Here is a 13,213-nt window from a genome sequence, read left to right on the forward strand (position 1 = left end):
AGTGTTTATTACCAAAAAGCTCCATTTTTGTCTCATCAGACCAGAGAACACAGTTCCAGTCAAAGTTATACACACACACACATTATAGATATATGAGACAGAGAGAGAGGTTATTATACGGTTGCACAAAGATAGGACGTTTATCTTCAGGTGGTGAACATATTCATGAGTGAAAATATTTTCAACACAAGAAGATAAACTTCATATATTCGCACCACTGTGTAATGTTCTTTATATTATATGGACACATCCACAAAAAAAGAAAAAAGTTAATCAAAAAAAATTTAATTCTGAACTGGTCCACCATTTTGACAGCACGCGTCTAGTCTGCAGGAAAGTACTGGGAGTGACGTCATCAGAGTGAAATATCGGGAATTATTATACATACAGGACACTTTTTCAATGGAATAAAAGCATGTTCTATTCCCTTCTAGCGGGTTTTATTCATTTGGTTTTATAGCATGTGATATTGTTTGCATATTGCTTATCCTACGTATATTACGTCACTCTATCCAATGGAGAATGAGCGTTGAATATGGTTTACGATATTGCATGGTTGTCAAGACAACATGACGTCACATGTTGAAGTGGATGCGAATATTCAGTGAGAAAGTTTTCTGTTGCGAATGCGCACAAGCATTTCTTTGTTTGCCAGGAAAGAGAAAGACACGTTGAACACCCAAAAGGCTCCCAAAACTTCATTAGATATTCTTCACACATATTTACAAGAGAAAAACATACCAATGGACATCGAAAAACTGGAAAAGATAGTAAGTACAATAATAATAATAATATTGGTTGGCTTTTTTCATGGTCTGTCAGATAGATATATGCCATTCAGCTAGCATAAGGTTGAACTTGTCTTTGACTCATTCAGTATCATGCTAGCTGAATGGAATATATCTTCGTTTGGGTGGGGGATATAGAAACTGGTTCCGTCCATCTGGTCATGTTTTCGTTTCCGGGCCATATCTTTAAAACTACTGAAGATATCTTCATGAAACTTTGTATACATCTCAAGTAGCATATGAACTGGTGCCTTTTGCTATTTTGGATTTTTTTTTTAAATGTATTTTTCAAATTTTTACATAAAAATAGAGTTTGACTTAGTTTCTAAGGGCGATGTTCGTTTCCAGAGCATATATCCAAAACTATTCATGATACGGATTTGAAACTTGGTATACATGTTAACAAGGTGATGTAGATGTGCCTTTTCATATGAAGAAATCTGAGAAATTTTAATTTTTTTTTGTTTCTATGGAAACAATTTCAGACGTGGTCTCTCAGGTTAGTCTTAGGGGTAGGTTTTGTTTCCGGGGAAGAACTTGAAAATTATGAGTGGTATGGTCTTGAACGTTGGTATATGTGTTGATGAAGTAATGTATATGCGCCTTTTGATACTAAGAAATGTGAGAAATTAAAATTTTTAGCTCACCTGGACCAAAGGTCCGGTGGGTTTATATCATGGGCTGCTGAGGTCAGTGTAAAGAGGTAGGGTTGGGTTCCTGCAGCAGAACTTGAAAAATGTGACAAATAATATCTTGAAACTTGGTATATAGTTGGTATATAGGGCGGGGGATATAGATGACTGTCTTCTTGTTTAAATATGTCACTCAGATCCATGATGTATTTCATCTGAAAAATGTGAGTTTTCCAACACAAGAAGATAAACTTCATATCTTCAAGCCAACATGTGATTTTCTTTTTATTATATCGACACATTCGCAAACAAATAGTCCCCAAATTTGTCAAAACAATTCACTGATTTCCTCGAGTCTCATATAGAGATTTATGTCACGGTTTTGGTTCTCCATGTCCCAGATGGAGCTCGTATGAAAAATATGAGTGTCATTCATATTTCCCAGTAAGTCTCATCTCATTATCTTTAGCGGCTTTATCCTGTCCTACAGGGTCGCAGGCAAGCTGGAGCCTATCCCAGCTGACTACGGGCGAAAGGCAGGGTACACCCTGGGCAAGTCGCCAGGTCATCACAGGGCTGACACATAGACACAGACAACCATTCACACTCACATTCACACCTACGGTCAATTTAGAGTCACCAGTTAGCCTAACCTGCATGTCTTTGGACTGTGGGGGAAACCGGAGCACCCGGAGGAAACCCACGCGGACACGGGGACAACATGCAAACTCCACACAGAAAGGCCCTCGCCGGCCACGGGGCTCAAACCTGGACCTTCTTGCTGTGAGGCGACAGCGCTGACCACTACACCACCGTGCCACCCTGCCAGAAAAATGTCTTGACTATATTTTCTATTCATTTTACAGCTTATGGTGGTAAATAAAAGTGTGACTTTTCATGGAAAACACAAAATTGTCTGGGTGACCCCAAACTTTTGAACGGTAGTGTACAGTGTCAGCAGCATGCCATTTACACACAGTGGATAGTTTGCTGAGACATGATGAATGAAGAACACAGCTGGTCTTCTGTTCTGTGGTTGTGTGATTTGACTGGAGGGGTGTTGGTGGGTTTCAGCTCCTCCTTCAGCACCTCTTTGTGCTGTGTGGTGCCTTCATTCAGATTGCCTGAGTTAACATACGGGTTCTGCAGTAAACACGTGTCGTCGCTCAGCTGCTCTCACTGGGGACAAAAGAGCCGAATAAATGGGTCGGAGAGTCGTGCTGAAGCCGTGAGCATCTCTTCATCTCCGCACAGCCGCTCATTAACGCTAATTAACGCAGTTTGTTCGAGCGCGCGCTCATTTGCCCGGTGTGCTGTGGGTTCTTTTATTTATTTTTTGTCCGTTTAGTGTTACCTAATAACCCAGCGCGGTGTGTTTGCACACTCGGGCTTTTGTGTGCTTATCAGGAAAACCTACATTTGATTGATTGATTGATCCGATATCGTGGGAAAAAACACAATCAGTATTTAATACGTGGTGTTTGCATCGTGTGTGTGTGTGTGAGAGAGAGAGAGAGCTCTGGGAGTGATGATGCAGTGCCTGAAGACACCATTTTAGACCTCAGTCCTTGTGACTGTGAGCATCTCTTAGGAGCTCCACGGAATCCTGATCTTCATGTAGGTTTTTCAGGTCGCATGAAATCTGCCTCCCTGGGAGCCTGAGATCATTTTCTGGATGAAGATGCTGAGTGTTTCATCCGCCTGGGTGCTATTCTGCTGATTCGGTGAAGGTGTGAAGGCAAGTAGCCTGTTTTTTATTAATTTTTGTTAATATTCTTTCTCTCTGTCTATTTATTTATTTATTTGATTGGTTTACGGAAGGCCAGCAGGAATGCTCGCAGGTGTTAGAAAAGCTTTAATTCTGAATTCATGAACAAAGCAAACCTCAGTTTGGAAATAAACATCGTGTAAGTTGTCGATTTGTCTATTTCATTATGATTGCATCACAGTGATGGTTGTTATACCGGATGATGCTTCTGTATCCTAGCGACGCGTCAACATCAGCACCAGTGTGCAGTTGCATCAAACTCTTCTTTTCCCTGTGCCGATCTTCGAAAGCGGGCGGCACGGTGGTGTAGTGGTCAGCGCTGTTGCCTCACAGCAAGAAGGTCCGGGTTCGAGCCCTGTGGCTGGCGACGAGTTTGCATGTTCTCCCCGTGTCCGCGTGGGTTTCCTCTGGGTGCTCCGGTTTCCCCCACAGTCCAAAGACATGCAGGTTAGGTTAACTGGTGACTCTAAATTGAGCGTAGGTGTGAATGTGAGTGTGAATGGTTGTCTGTGTCTATGTGTCAGCCCTGTGATGACCTGGCGACTTGTCCAGGGTGTACCCCGCCTTTCGCCCGTAGTCAGCTGGGATAGGCTCCAGCTTGCCTGCGACCCTGTAGAACAGGATAAAGCGGCTAGAGATAATGAGATGAGATGAGATCTTCGAAAGCTTAGATCGTCTTCACTGTCACCCCGCATTGCATTTAGCACCTTGTGAAGAAGACAGGATTTGTTGTAGCTCTGATTCAGGATCAGATCCTAAACCGGAGCATCTTTACAACCCTTATGGAAAACATCACATGGAAATTTTACACGTGTTGTCTCAATACTTCATGTTTCATATGTAGTACATGTCATGTTTTGATTTTTTCATTCATTTTTTCACATACAGTATAAGGAATGTAGTTTTATTTATAACATACAGTATAATTCATTTGAGTCCAGTGTGCAGTTTAAGGGCTTCTTCTTCAGTCTTTCGCCATCAGAGTTTCTAGGGAACATTACAGTAGTGGTGTCAGGATGCCTTCTACTAGATTATTATAGAGGTTTTCTCCTCTCAACCATTCACACACACGTTTACACCTATGGCCAATTATAGTAGCCAGTTAACCTAATTACATGTTTTTGGACTGTGAGGGAAACCGGAGCACCCAGAGGAAACCCACACAGACACAGGGAGAACATGCAAACTCCACACAGAAAGGCCCTCACGTCAGCTGCTGGGCTCGAACCCAGAACCTTCTTGCTGTGAGGCGACAGCCCTAACATACTGAAATGCACCTTCACATGTGATCACTTATAGAAGCAACTGTATATGGTATGCATTATATTGCTAAAAGTATATGGACACGTGACAGTCACACTCGTATGTAGATCTTCTCCAAAAAGTTGCCACAAAGTCTGAAGCACAAAATTGTATAGAATGTTTTTGTATGGGGCAGCACAGTGGTGTAGTGGTTAGCGCTGTCGCCTCACAGCAAGAAGGTCCGGGTTCGAGCCCCGTGGTCGGCGAGGGCCTTTCTGTGCGGAGTTTGCATGTTCTCCCCGTGTCCGCGTGGGTTTCCTCCGGGTGCTCCGGTTTCCCCCACAGTCCAAAGACATGCAGGTTAGGTTAACTGGTGACTCTAAATTGACCGTAGGTGTGAATGTGAGTGTGAATGGTTGTCTGTGTCTATGTGTCAGCCCTGTGATGACCTGGCGACTTGTCCAGGGTGTACCCCGCCTTTCGCCTGTAGTCAGCTGGGATAGGCTCCAGCTTGCCTGCGACCCTGTAGAACAGGATAAAGCGGCTAGAGATAATGAGATGAGATGTTTTTGTATGCTGTAGCAGTATAATTTCCCTTCACTAGAAACCCAAACGTGTTCCAGGATCACAACACCCCTGTGCACAAAGCAAGCTCCATGAAGACATGACGTGTTCAGGTTTGAGTAGAAGAACTCGAGTGTCCTGTACAGAACCCTGACTGAACTCAACCTCACTGGAACACTGACTGAACCCCAGACCTCCTCATCCAACATCAGTACCTGATCTCACTAATGCTCTTGTCATTGAATGATCACATATCCCCATAGCCACGCCCCAAAATCTAGTAGAAAGTCTTCCCAGAAAAGAGAAGAGTGAAGGTTATTATAACAGCAAACACAGTGGGACTAAATCTGGAATGGGATGTTCAACAAGCACATACGTATGAGTGTTATGGTCAGGTGTCCACAAACTTTTGGCCATATAGTGTACTAGGTGCAAGTGTAAATTATACAATTTTGAATCTATTTGAAAAATCTTAACATGGTGAAATGTGGTGGTGTTTACGAAAGCATTTATTTCATTTAAGTGGTGTACTGGTTATCACTGTCATCTCACGGCAAGAAGGTTCTGGGTTTGAACCTGGTGGCTGATGGGGGCCTTTCTGTGTGGAGTTTGCATGTTCTCCCAGTGCCTGTGTGGGTTTCCTCTGGATGGTCCGGTTTTCTCCTACAATCCAAAGACATGCAGGTCAGCTTGCAAATCTAACTCATCCATAGGTGTGAGTGTGATGCTTGTTTGTCTCTGTGTTAGCCCTGTGATAGAATGGTGACCTGCACAGGGTAAACCCCGCCTCTCACCCGAACTCAGCTGGGATTGGCTCCAGCTTCCCCTGCGAGCCTGACGGATAAACGATAATGGATGGAATATTTCTACAAAAATGTCGGTCTCTCTTTATAACAATACATAAATGAATAACAAAAGTTAACACCATAAAATATGAGTATATAGGTATAAGATATGATGTTACATACAATACTGATAGAATCTTAGAGCCTCATAGGCTGATCCTGATAACCTATCTACTTTTTTTTTTCCTTAAACTGTACTTTGCTTCTTCACAGATCACTTCACAGTAATCACACTGGGTGTTTTACTGTTTTATTACAACATAGTTACAGTAGGTTTGCTCCAACTATAAATTAAGATTCTTTCATACAGCCATCCATCCATCCGTTATCCGTAGCTGGGACATTCCACCGAATGGATGCCATTTGCTTGTTGTACCACTCCCAAATTAAACTTAATTTGTTATATCTTTTCAACACTGATTGTAATAACACACATATTTAACTATTCAAAATGTGTATTGGTCAACCTCAGGCTACATTACAAGATTTGGAAGTCAAAGACAGCTGCATTTTTTTCAGTCCTGTTACCAAAACTCTGAAAGTAACAGGACTGAGTTTTTAGCCTAGGATTAGCTAATACATGGAATTAAGCCACATGGCGTCATCGCTAATAGCATGACCGCACTTAGCACATTCTAGTGATTTACCACAAATCTGTATTTTTAAAATAAACAAATATCATCTAAGAAATAATTTAAGTAACAGGACAGTATGTTGACATTGACCTTATCAGTCAAAGTTAAAAAATCATCAAATATACAGAAAGGTAAATGAGAGAACTAACTTTTGGTCTTCCCATGGCCTTCAGAAGACACAACTGATGTAACTTCCTGTTGAGCATGTGATTTATGGAATGTTCCAAATTTGTCAGATGGGGTAATATGTTTGGGTAACAGGACTGAGTGAAAACCCAGGGACACGACTAAAATGTGTATTTTAACTAAGATATTGTGGATTTCTTATGAAAAAATATATTTAAACCATGGATAGGATATGGAGTCACACAACAGTGCAAAAGAAATACTGTTTCTGAAGGATTTTAATCATAATATTTCATAGTTAAGTATAAAGTTAGAGTGCGGGGACAGGTAACACATGCTATTTTTCAGTGTTTTAGGTATTTTTTATTAATCCTTACAATTATATATCTTAAATTTGAAATCAGATCAATGTGCAGGACATTCTGCATAATAAGGAAATGTATTTAAAGTACATTTTTATGTGCATTTATACATATAATTTTCTAGGAACGGAAATGGCACCGATTCGGTGGAATGGCTCAGCTGCTTATCCTGTGCAGGGTCGCGGGCAGAGGTGGACAGTAACAAAGTACTTTTATTTGAGTACTGTAGTTAAGTACACTTTTTGAGTATCTGTACTTTACTTGAGTATTAATTTTTTGGAAAACTTATGGCTTTAACTTCACTACATTTGAAAGGCAAATATCGTACTTTTCACTCCACTACATTTCTGTGAAGGTCCTCGTTACTCGTTACTATGAAGCAGCTTTGAAAGTGGATGTTTTTTCTTTTCTTTTATTAAACGTGATTGTTTTTTTCACAGGCAACACTGAGACAGCCGATCAGTAATCACTAATATCACGTCACATCCATAGACTATAAAATCAAGATCAATGATTTCTCCGCAGCATTATTTGAACACGATCAGTTGATGGCAGAATGGAAGGAGGCAGTTCTTCTGGGGAACACACGCCCCCAGGGCCATACCTTGAACCCGTGTTTCAATTTTCTGAAAGGATTAAAGATTCGTTTCGTTTTAAATGATTGCTTTGTTTGCCGAAAACGAACCACATCACGGCCTACAAAAACTCACTGTCCAACCTGCAGAAGCATATTAAGTTATATAAATGTTTTATTCCAAGAGAAAGCTTGCAACAAAGTTGTCTGTGCTTTTAGAGCTAGCGATAATGTTGCAATAGCTACGCAGTCTGGTTAGTCAAATGACTTTCTATGGATTTGCCTGCCAAGTTGCCATAGCCTTGTCCACAGCTAACGTTAACACATAGCTAGTTAACTTGGACACTGTTAGTTAGCATGTAAAAACGGAGTTACGCTAACATGAATAACGTTAACTTATCTAAAGTCTTATCTCATTCTCTCTAGCCACTTTATCTTGTTCTACAGGGTCGCAGGCAAGCTGGAGCCTATCCCAGCTGACTACGGGCGAAAGGCGGGGTACACCCTGGACAAGTCGCCAGGTCATCACAGGGCTGACACGTAGACACAGACAACCATTCACACTCACATTCACACCTACGGTCAATTTAGAGTCACCAGTTAACCTAACCTGCATGTCTTTGGACTGTGGGGGAAACCGGAGCACCCGGAGGAAACCCACGCGGACACGGGGAGAACATGCAAACTCCACACAGAAAGGCCCTCGCCGGCCACGGGGCTCGAACCCGGACCTTCTTGCTGTGAGGCGACAGCGCTAACCAGTACACCACCGTGCCGCCCTTTATCTGAAGTCCTTTCAGAAATATGTTTTGGCATCATCTTGCCAAATAAACAGAATGTAGAAATATTTATTTTCTAGTAATGTTAGCTACCCAATATGAATTAGAGTTTGAAAAGAGTTTGCCAGCATGTCAGGTGGCGCTTCATTGACTAGCTAGCTTAACGTTAAACCACCATGATGGTACAGCATGCGTTCATTTTGTGAATTCACATTTCTGTTTTTGGTAACGGCGTTAGGTTTTGCAAGTGTTGTGGCAATAATACAACAATGCGTTGACACAAAATGTACTTTTAATACTTAAGTATTTTTAAAAGCAAGTACTTCAGTACTTTAACTTAAGTAAAAATTTGACTGGACAACTTTCACTTGTATCGGAGAAACATTTGACCAGCAGGATCTGTACTTTTGACTTAAGTAATAAAGTTGGATACTTTGTCCACCTCTGGTCGCGGGCAAGCTGGAGCCTGTCCTAGCTGACTATGGGCGAGAGGCGGGGTACACCCTGGACAAGTCACCAGGTCATTGCAGGGCTGACACATAGAGACAAACAACCATTCACACTCAGTCAATTTAGAGCCACCAATTAACCTAACCTACATGTCTTTGGACTGTGGGGGAAACCAGAGCGCCTGGAGGAAACCCACGCAGACACGGGGAGAACATGCAAACTCTACACAGAAAGGCCCCCATCGGCCACTGGGCTCAAACCCCAAACCTTCTTGCTGTGAGGCGACAGTGCTAACCACTACACCACTGTGCCGCCCCTTTCATACAGTATAAAGTAAAGATCTTTTAAGAATATCACAGTATTGAAGTGTCAAACACATGTAGCGCATTACAGAAGTTCTTTACAATGTAGGCATGTTAAATACATTTGTTGTTTTTGTTGTTGTTAACTGCATTTAATTTCTTTTAATACCTTTTTTTTAATGTTTCTGTGGTAGCGGGGGCGTGGCCGAGCGTCAGTCTGTGAATGGAGGGCGGAGTCAGGGAAGGTGAGTGGTCGTGTCACTACACCTGTTGTCAATTAACGTGTGTTTGTTTGTCTCCTCCAGTGACCGTGCCCTATAAAAGGAGAGTGAGAAGGGGAGGTCAGTGCCGAGGGTTTGCTAGTAGCCTGTGTGTGTATGTGTGTGAGAGAGAAAGAGTGCGAGTTGTGTGCTGAAAAGCAAGAATAAAGGAAGTAATTGAGATGCAAACAACCGCCTGCCGTGCTTCTGTGCTCCACCCACATCAGGGTCTTGCTACAGTGGTGCTGAAACCCGGGATAGTGCAGAAGGGAACAGCCCCATGGAGTCCTCGCCGTTCAAGGACCTGATCCATGCGCTCGCCACAGCTCAGCAGAATCAGCACCAAGCGCTGGTCGACCGGCCAACCCCACGCCTCCGCTGCTTGCTCAAAGAGCGCGAGGAAGGCTTCCGGATCGTTGTGCAGACCCATCTTCATTAGAGTGAGGTGGGGAGGATCCGCTCCGGTGGTGGTCATGGGCCCCGCCGACGCGAGCAGGTACCGGAACGCCTGACGGTCTTCTTGTTGGGCCAGCACCAAGGCTTTGAACCATTGTTCTTGCTCCTTCTGGAGGGCGACCAGCGCTTGGTGCTGGTTCTGCTGAGCTGTGGCGAGTGCATGGATCAGGTCCTTGAACGGCGAGGACTCCATGGGGCTGTTCCCTTCTGCACTCTCCTGGGTTTCAGCACCACTGTAGCAAGACCCTGATGTAGGTGGAGCACAGAAGCATGACAGGCGGTTGTTTGCGTCTCAGTTACTTCCTTTATTCTTGCTTTTCAGCACACAACTCGCACTCTTTCTCTCTCACACACAGGCTACTAGCAAACCCTCGGCGCCAACCTCCCCTTCTCACTTTCCTTTTATAGGGCACGGTCACTGGAGGAGACACACAAACACACATTAATTGACAACAGGTGTAGTGACACGACCACTCATCTTCCCTGACTCTGCCCTCCATTCACAGACTGACGCTTGGCCACGGCCCCGCTGCTACAGTTTCTTTTCTCCACTCCTCTTCCTTTTGCTTTATTGGACAAGTAAATAACAAAAGCTGTTTTCCCCACAGGATGGTGACACTGCCCTAAAATGTAATGACGTAACTTCATGTTCCAGACACACAAAGTTGACGCTTTATTAGTGTCACAACCCAGACATGCACACAATTATGCATCCCAACAAGCCACGTGTCATGTGAATTCATCTAAATGCCTGGTATAGAGTAAATCCAACAGACTGGTGTTTGTATACTTCAACTGAGTGTTGTAATGAGCCAAAGAGTAACCTTAATGACTTAGATGTGGTATAACCACTTCCTAAACTACTAGTGACCAGGAATCCTGTGTATGAAAAACAAAACAAAACCCAATGTATGGATCAGAGGGCTCAGAAAACCGCTACAACTAAATGTAAGACTGATGTGGAGAAAGTCATATCAGAATGCAATATTGTCAATGAGACAGAAGAAACTCCAGTAGGCACTGAGAGGTAGAAAGAGAAATTCCCAGGTCGAATAAATTCCTTTTGCAACAAATTTAGTCTTGATAAATCCATAAATCATCACCGATTGGAATCAGATTGGCCTCCGTACTAAATCCCTTCAAAGACTACAATACATTCAGAACTCTGCAGCGAGACTCCTCACCCAGACCAAACCATCTGCTCATATCACCCCCATTCTTTCTCAGCTTCACTGGCTACCTGTTCTGTCCAGAATTAAGTATAAAATCATACTACTCACCTTCAAAGCCCTCCATAACCTTGCTCCTCCTTACATCCGTGACCTTCTGACCCGTTACACTCCATCCTGCTCTCTCAGATCCTGTATCCATAATCTCCTTGCTGCCCCCTGCACCAGACTCTCTACCCTGGGTGGCAGGTCCTTCAGCGCCGTGGCCCCCAAGCTCTGGAACTCCCTCCCTCCACCCCTGTGTGACTGCTCTTCCCTTCCTTTCTTCAAATCTCATCTCAAAACCTTTCTGTTTCATGAACACTTCTCCTCCTCCACCACCACCACCACTGCATAAACTTACCACTCTTTACCAACTTTTTGTGTGTGTTCTGTTTTCTTTGACCTGTGTAAAGCGACCTTGAGTTTGAGAAAGGCGCTATATAAATGTAACTTATTATTATTTATCAGATGCATGATACGGAGTTCTGGCTGATTCCCAGATTTCAGCCTTATAGCACATGTTTGAGATCAGACAGAAACTAGTGTTTGTGAGGCTGTTTTATTCTCAGACGCTGGGGGCCATGCAGGAGTTCACATTGAGCACCTTGTTGAATCGACACCCTTGATGTTCTCAAGACCAGAAAAGTCCTAAACTGGTCTGCCTAATAAATAATAAACTTGCAATTCAGTATAAAGGGTACTAAAGGCACTTGAGGGAATGATTGGAGGTAAGACTTATTATTTTTACAATATACCTGGGCCTGTGGTTGTGACTGGAATGCTCATGGTGTTCTCCAACTCTGGCAGTAGGGACACTCTCAGAAAATAAAGTGCATTATTGTACCATTAGGGATACAACAGCTTGTCACTGGGGCAGTACCCTCTAAGGTACTTATTTGTACCCTTTAAATACTGCTAGGGAACATACAGTCATGGCCAAAATTTTTGAGATGGACGCAAATTTTGGTTTTCACAAAGTTTGCTGCTTCAGTGTTTTTAGATCTTTTTGTCAGATACTTCTATGGTATACTGAAGTACAATTATAAGCATTTCATAAGTTTCAAATACATCAAGTTTATGCAAAGAGTCAATATTTACAGTGTTGACCCTTCTTTTTCAAGACTCCTGCAATTGGCCCTGGTATGCTGGATATCAGCTTCTGGGCCAAATCCTGACTGATGGCATTCTTGCATCAGTCAGGATTGTGGTTGAGTTTATCACAGTTTTGGGGTTTTTGGTTGTTCACCCGCTTTTTGAGGATTGACCACAGGTTCTCGATGGGATTAAGATCTGGGGAGTTTCCTGGCCATGGACCCAAAATTTCAATGTTTTGTTCCCCGAGCCACTTAGTTATCACTTTTGCCTTGCGACATGGTGCTCTATCATGCTGAAAAAAGCATTGTTCATCACCAAATTGATCCTGGATCATTGAGAGAAGTTGCTCTGGGAAGATATTTTGATACCATTCTTTATTCATGGCAGTGTTCTTTGGCAAAATTGTGAGTGAATCCACTCCCTCAGATGAGAAGCGACCTCACACATGAATAGTCTCAGGATGCTTTACTGTTGGCATGACACAGGACTCATGGTAGCGCTCACCTTTTCTTCTCGACAATCATTTTTCCAGATGTCCCAAACAGTCTGAAGGGGGTTGCATCAGAGAAAAAAACTTTTTGCAGGACTTTTTGCAGACTGCAGAGGACTGGGGTAAAGTTATTTTCTCTGATGAAGCCCCCTTCAGACTGTTTGGGACATCTGGAAAAATGATTGTCTGGAGAAGAAAAGGTGAGCACTACCATGAGTCCTGTGTAGCCCGAAGGGGTACATTAATGTAAATTGTACCTTGGGGGACAAAAATGGACTCCTCTTGTACCCCTATTTCTGACAGTGCAGTAAAGCCAAGAAATCACAATTTAGACATTTAAGTGCTGTGCAATATTGTCAAGTATACATTATTATATGCTTTATTTTTAAACCTTTATATTTTAACTTTAATAGTCTAAGATCAAATGTGTAAATCCATTTCCGATCGAAAGCACTGTTATCCAGTAATACAGCTATAGGACCAGTACAACCAGTTAGGAAATCCCAATTTATATACAGTACTACATAGTCCTATTCACAATTTTATACCCTTAATCCCAAACTCCAGCATAAACACTAACAAATACACTGCAACTCAGTGTATTGACTGAACAAATACACTGCAACTTAACAAA

Source organism: Neoarius graeffei, chromosome 21 (genome assembly GCF_027579695.1).
Source record: "Neoarius graeffei isolate fNeoGra1 chromosome 21, fNeoGra1.pri, whole genome shotgun sequence".
Taxonomy (NCBI): domain Eukaryota; kingdom Metazoa; phylum Chordata; class Actinopteri; order Siluriformes; family Ariidae; genus Neoarius; species Neoarius graeffei.